Raw genomic sequence first — 6,000 nt, forward strand, 5'->3', positions numbered from 1 at the left:
TGTCTGAGATAACCTGTGGAGCCACGGACATTGACAAGAGGAGAAAAGCACAAAGGCGGGTCTGAAGATGAAGCTCCTCTCACCAGGAGCTGCACAGTCCCAAGCACACGGGCTCATAGTACACTCACGTCACTGTTGTCGGTGCTGCTCACGTCACAGGAATGAATGGGTTGATTTGTAAGAGCCATCGTCCTGCTTGAAGGTGGTGTGTCTCCTTGGCAACCGGCTCCATCTCTGGCCAGAAGCTTAGACTGACAGAGAGCACTCGAATCACAGGACAGGGGCTTCTTTACTGTCCCTGGATCGCCTTTCAGTCCTGGTTTGACCCCTGAAGTGTGCTGTCTCCTCTTCGCTCCATCTGTCCTCCTGTATTCCTGTTTTCCTTTGACCTGTTTTTTACCTTAGCGTTGCGTTTTTTTATCCTTAAAAAACTCCACTCTATGTTAATCTGTTAATAGAGATGCTGTTGTTGGTCATTTCCATCACCTGTTATTCTGCCCATTATTATCTTGATTAGTTGATTCATTGTTAAAATCCAGAGATATTCATTCAAAGTACTACTAATTACACGTTATAATTAGCAGTTATTTGTTGCATGTCCTCCATTACATACTTCATTTGAATATATTTCAATAACTTACTTACCTTGATGTTTAATTTAAGACGGTGGTTTTCAACCTTTTTCTATAACGGCACCTTTCTATCATTAAGTGAACTGACAACCCCTGACTAAGTGAAATGTTTCATAGATATTTCTTGATATATTCAATACATAAAAATAACATTACAGAGCAACTGCTAAACTGTACACTTAACCCAAATAGTGAACGCAATAACTGCAGTAAATTTGTGTTAAATGAGAGATTTAGATTATTATTATCTGTGAATATTGCATTAGAGATCTGAGATTTTCTGATATTTTTACAATATTTTTTATACCATTCTCCCTAGTATGTATTTTTTTTTATTTGTTAACAATCATCCATACTTAATATGCTTCTTTCTTGTTTTTGTTTTTGTTTTTTGTTTTTTTAACCAATTCACTGTTTTCTTCTCCCTGAGGCTTGGCCATTGTTCTGTTAGCTCTTTGGTTGTTTTAACTGCACAGTTTCCTGTTGCAGGACGAGGCTGTTTGAGTGAAGGCTCTGTTATTATAACTCAGGGGTCTCATTTGTGTGAAGGATCCATACTAAAAATCTACGTATGGACAAAAGCCAAAATGGTATGCACCAAAAATATTTGACAATTTGCATAATCAGGCTTCCACCTCATAATCTGTGTCGCCAATTTTTCAAGACGCACATATATTCTAGCCTTTGAAAAGTTACTTTTCAATATGGTGAGTTTTCCCTTTGATATTAGCAATTTCTTTTGAATTTAAATGCTCACTTCCAGTTTTATCCACTGACTCATAACACTGTAACACACCTGATGGGTCAGAGGTTGTTGAGTCTTACTCCAGATCTTGTCTTATCTCTCTCTTTCTCAGCATGTAGCCTTTTTATAACTCTTTAGTCAGCCTTTCCAGCGGTGATATAAGTAACCGCCTGATCAGATTTTTAATGAGCCAGCAGGTTGATGTCAGAACATGACAGAAAATAGTGCAAGTCGTTCAGCAGCTGGCTCATTTCTGACGTGTGCTCTGACACGAAAAATCGAACTCCTAACTTTTCAGCACTGTTAGTTGTGCAAGATTACAGATTCGGTTTTGTGCTTAGTCAGAAAGTCTGAGCTGAATTAGGTTTCTTCAGGGGAAGTTAGTAATAAGGGGAGCTGTCTCATACAGGAAGGACAGGGCAGAACAGTGTGTATTTTGCATATTTTGTAGAGATGAAAAGATGCTTCACTAACTTTTCTTATTTCACAACAAGCACTTTTTTTGACTTAATCAGTGCTGGCTGTCAGTTTTATTTGAGAGGGAAAGGCAAAAAGAAATTAATTAGTCTTGTACAGTCGATACATTTGATCCATGCAGACTTTAACCTTGACAGTTTTTCTTTTACGTGTGCTGTCCACATTGATGTCATGAGATTACAGTGTCTTAGTTTCCACACTGTTCAGTCAGACGCAGACGTGTGCAGAAAGGCTGGAGTCTCCTGCTGTCTATTAGGACCAAGAGTGAACTGACACGGTGCACAGACAGTCAAATAAAGCAGACATGCTGGGCAGACAGTCGCCGTGTTATCGCTCACACACACCCTGATGTTACGCACAGATGAGCTTTTAAAGAGCCTTGTCCAGGCATAAACAAGAGTCACATACACTTGAACATATGGGCATGCAGGCGTACAGCACAGCACAGCATGAGACCTATAGTTATAGACATATAATTATAATTCTAGTAGCTTAACAGGGGGTTATGTGACTATTATTCTTATTAATTACCTTCAGACAGAGCCAGGCCAACAGTTTCAACAACCCAATCGTTATCTTGTAGTGGATATGTTGATACTTTACATTTCAAGAACACTGTGGTTAACGTGTGGTTAGGTTTAGGCACAAAAACCACTTAGTTATGGTTAGAAAAAGATCATGTTTTAGCTTAAAATACACTGTTTTAGGTGCACAGTCCCCGCTGGAGAAGTAGCAACATCTTGCTGCATTTTGTTGCACTCTCCTAGGTGGAAAAACTCTCTGCAAAACACCCAGATTTGGTGACTAAAAGACTGCTGGAAAAACAGTGACAGGTTGCTTCTAGGGCTGTATTCAGCAATAGAAAATATTGGTTTACTGACATTTTCCCTACTCTTCAACCGATCAATTGGTCTATGGGAGCAAAGATTTGCATGTTATCTCTAGATAAACTCAATAAGCCACAGTGCACTGAGTGCACTCTACCCGGTAGTGTTGTGTGTCCACCAAAGAGTGTATTTTCCCTGTCGCAGAGCTCAACATTAACACTTGTCCAGAGCAAGTAAACTCTGTGTTCATGCAAGTGGAATGCTACAAGTGAAGATAAATGTGATCTCCAATGTAATATTATTTTAAACTGCACACTCTAACACTTTTTCACTTGAGCTGCACACACAAGTCCATGTCACCACTAAAAGTTGAACAGGACTGGGGCGTCGGTGTCTTAGTGGATAGAGCAGGCGCCCCATGTACAAGGCTGTTGCCGCAGCGGCCCGGGTTCGACTCCAGCCCTTGGCCCTTTGCTGCATGTCATTCCCTCTCTCTCTCTCCCCCTTTCACACTCAGCTTTCCTATCGATTAAAGGCAAAAATGCCCAAAAAATATCTTTAAAAAAGAAGGAAAATAAAAAAAAGTTGAACGGGACTGATGAGAAAATCTTGCTTAGGTGTCCCGCCGTTCGCCTCAGGATGTGGAAGTAGGCTCATATATTATGTCACTTTAGAAACATCAATGTGATATAAAACATGCAAATATAACACATTCATGGTTTGTAGAAACGCTCAACATTTTCCTCTGGCGCCTGGGCTGGTTTCACCCTGTTTCCTGTTGTAATGCTAAGCTAAGCTAACTGACTCATATTGATTCTACTGATAGGAGAATGGTGTCTGTTTTTAACTCTTGGTAAAAAAGCAAGTAAGCACATTTCCCAACATGTTGAACTGTTTCTTTTAAGATAATTCATTAAAACCCTCTTTGTGAGGAGTAAAATTTCATACAGGCTCGGAGAGGAACTGGTTTTTGTTTCCCCCTGAGATTGCCATCACCCTGACAGATCCCACTGAAGCATGTCCATCTCATTTTGTATGCTAATCGAAATGCAGGCGACTCAGCCCTATCTTGATGAGGCTTATGTATGTTTCTATGAATAGATATGCGGGTGTGGGTGCTGACCTGTCTTTGTGTTTCACTGTGTTCCTCCCCTGCGTCTGTGTTCGCAGCACTTTTCCACCAAGGCCATCAGACCACACATAAACATCCTCAAACATGCATATCCATCGACTCTCTCCGACGTGGCGGGCCTCTTTTTTTTTTGTTATTAATCTTTTTGTGAAGCATAACAGATTCTGCAATGCTAATGCAGAGTGTGTTCTGTCTTGCTGCAGACATTTGCTCCCTCCTCATGTTAAAAAAAAGTGAGCATCAAGGTCTGTGTTCGGCACTCGCACAATAGGCTTCTCTCAACAAGCACACACGGGGGCTGGTGAAGGCCATCAGTGTTTGCCTCGCTCTTTTACAGATCCTGTTCTTTTTCAGGCTTCAGTGTGTTTATCAGGGTCACACTTGTGTAAGTGTGAATGACAATAACTAACCTTCTCCTTTTGACTTGAATGTCATTTGCTCATTTGTGTTACACAACCAATGGTGCAATCATGCTGTTTTATCAGGAGCAGAGAAAATAAGAAGTGGTGTGTGTAAGCTTTCATAATCTTACCTAATATTGTTTTATCACCTTGATACTTAAGTAGTTTTCCTATTTAATGAGAAATTCTTATAGATAGATCAGGAGAGGCCTCTGTGAAATCAGTGGAGTCTGTAGGACACTAAACAATAAAGAAGTATAGCAAATTTCAACAAAACACAAGGGTTACTTTTTGTAGATGTACTGATCGAAGGCTGTTTTGGTTTGAAGCTGCTGTTTTTCTCTTGAAAGACTTAAACAACAGCTGTGTTTGCTGCACAGTTGCCCTTGATTCACCTGGATTACTATGAATCTTCATACACAAGCCATTTGTTTTATCTTTTGGGCAAAAAAAGCACAATTGTTAAAAGGGACTGGAATTTGGAGACTTAATTTTAAGAGCAACATAAACCCTGTTTCCACCGAGCAGTACAACACGGTTCGGTACGCATTTTTTCCGTTTCCACTGTGAAAAGTTGTGGATGGTACCAATGGAAATGATCCATACGGTCCCCATTTTTGGTCCTCCCTCTGTTGGGGTACCTAGCACACAGATATGGTACTAAAAGGTGGAGCTGTGAACACTGCAGTCCGTTGATTGGTCAATAGCAGATGGTCACTCTGCTCAGGGCTGAGTTGTGGCTGGTTTTGTAACTGTTCATACATAAAAAGAGAATATGTTTTGCTGCGTCTTGCAGCAGCTTTAGTGTGAGGGAAAAAAAACTCAATTTACTGGGCCGACTGGCAGCAATTTTTAAGGTGGAACGTACTACTTACTTAATTACTCAATGCATGATGTGACCACGTGAATCCATCAGCATACCTCAAATTTCAATGTGACAACTTGGACCATTACTTTAGTCTTTATTGTCTCTCTTGGATGATGACACAGACTTTTAGTAAGGAGTGGATCTTCAAGCGTTTGAAAATATTTCGACCGGATTATGTGAACTGCATATATGAGCTTGCCTTAGCAGGACTAAATGCACAAACCCGCTATTTTTAAATATCCAATCGAAACAGACTCTCACTGCAGCCTGTTCTATTTTCTCTGAAAATGTTGGCATGCAGCCTTGTTCTGTGGATGATAAACGAGACACAGACTTCCCTCTGTATCACTAGAGATGAGGAAATAAAGTGAGTGCTGGACGGAGCAGTGAGTGACAACAACCTCACCCTTATTTTAGGGTACTGTTTGTGGTGGAAACGCTAAACGGACCTAGGATCTAGGTACCATGTCTGAAGGCTTACTTTTGGCTCCAAAGGCACCATACCGAACGTGTTTGCTGGAAATGGGGCTAAACTTTTACCTGCTGTTTACACTTGATATGAACATGCATCTTGGGTGATTGGATCACAAGTGGACAGTAGGGGTGTAACGGTACACAAAAATCTCGGTTCGGTACGTACCTCGGTACGCAAGTCACGGTTCGTTTTTTTTTCGGTACAGTAATGAAAAAAATAGACAACTATTAAATATTGGTAACCTTATTAAAACATACCACCACAGCAGTTAACTCTTTTTACACAATTTTTGAATGAAACAAATATATATAAAATCCTGCTTTTTCACATTGTTTGAATGAAAATAGAAATATAAAAGTGAAAAATAAAATCCTGCTGTTTTTTTAACACATTTTTTGAATGAAAAATATAAATATACATTTCTGCTTTAACAGTTTTACTCA

Source organism: Epinephelus moara, chromosome 12 (assembly GCF_006386435.1).
Source record: "Epinephelus moara isolate mb chromosome 12, YSFRI_EMoa_1.0, whole genome shotgun sequence".
Taxonomy (NCBI): Eukaryota; Metazoa; Chordata; class Actinopteri; order Perciformes; family Serranidae; genus Epinephelus; species Epinephelus moara.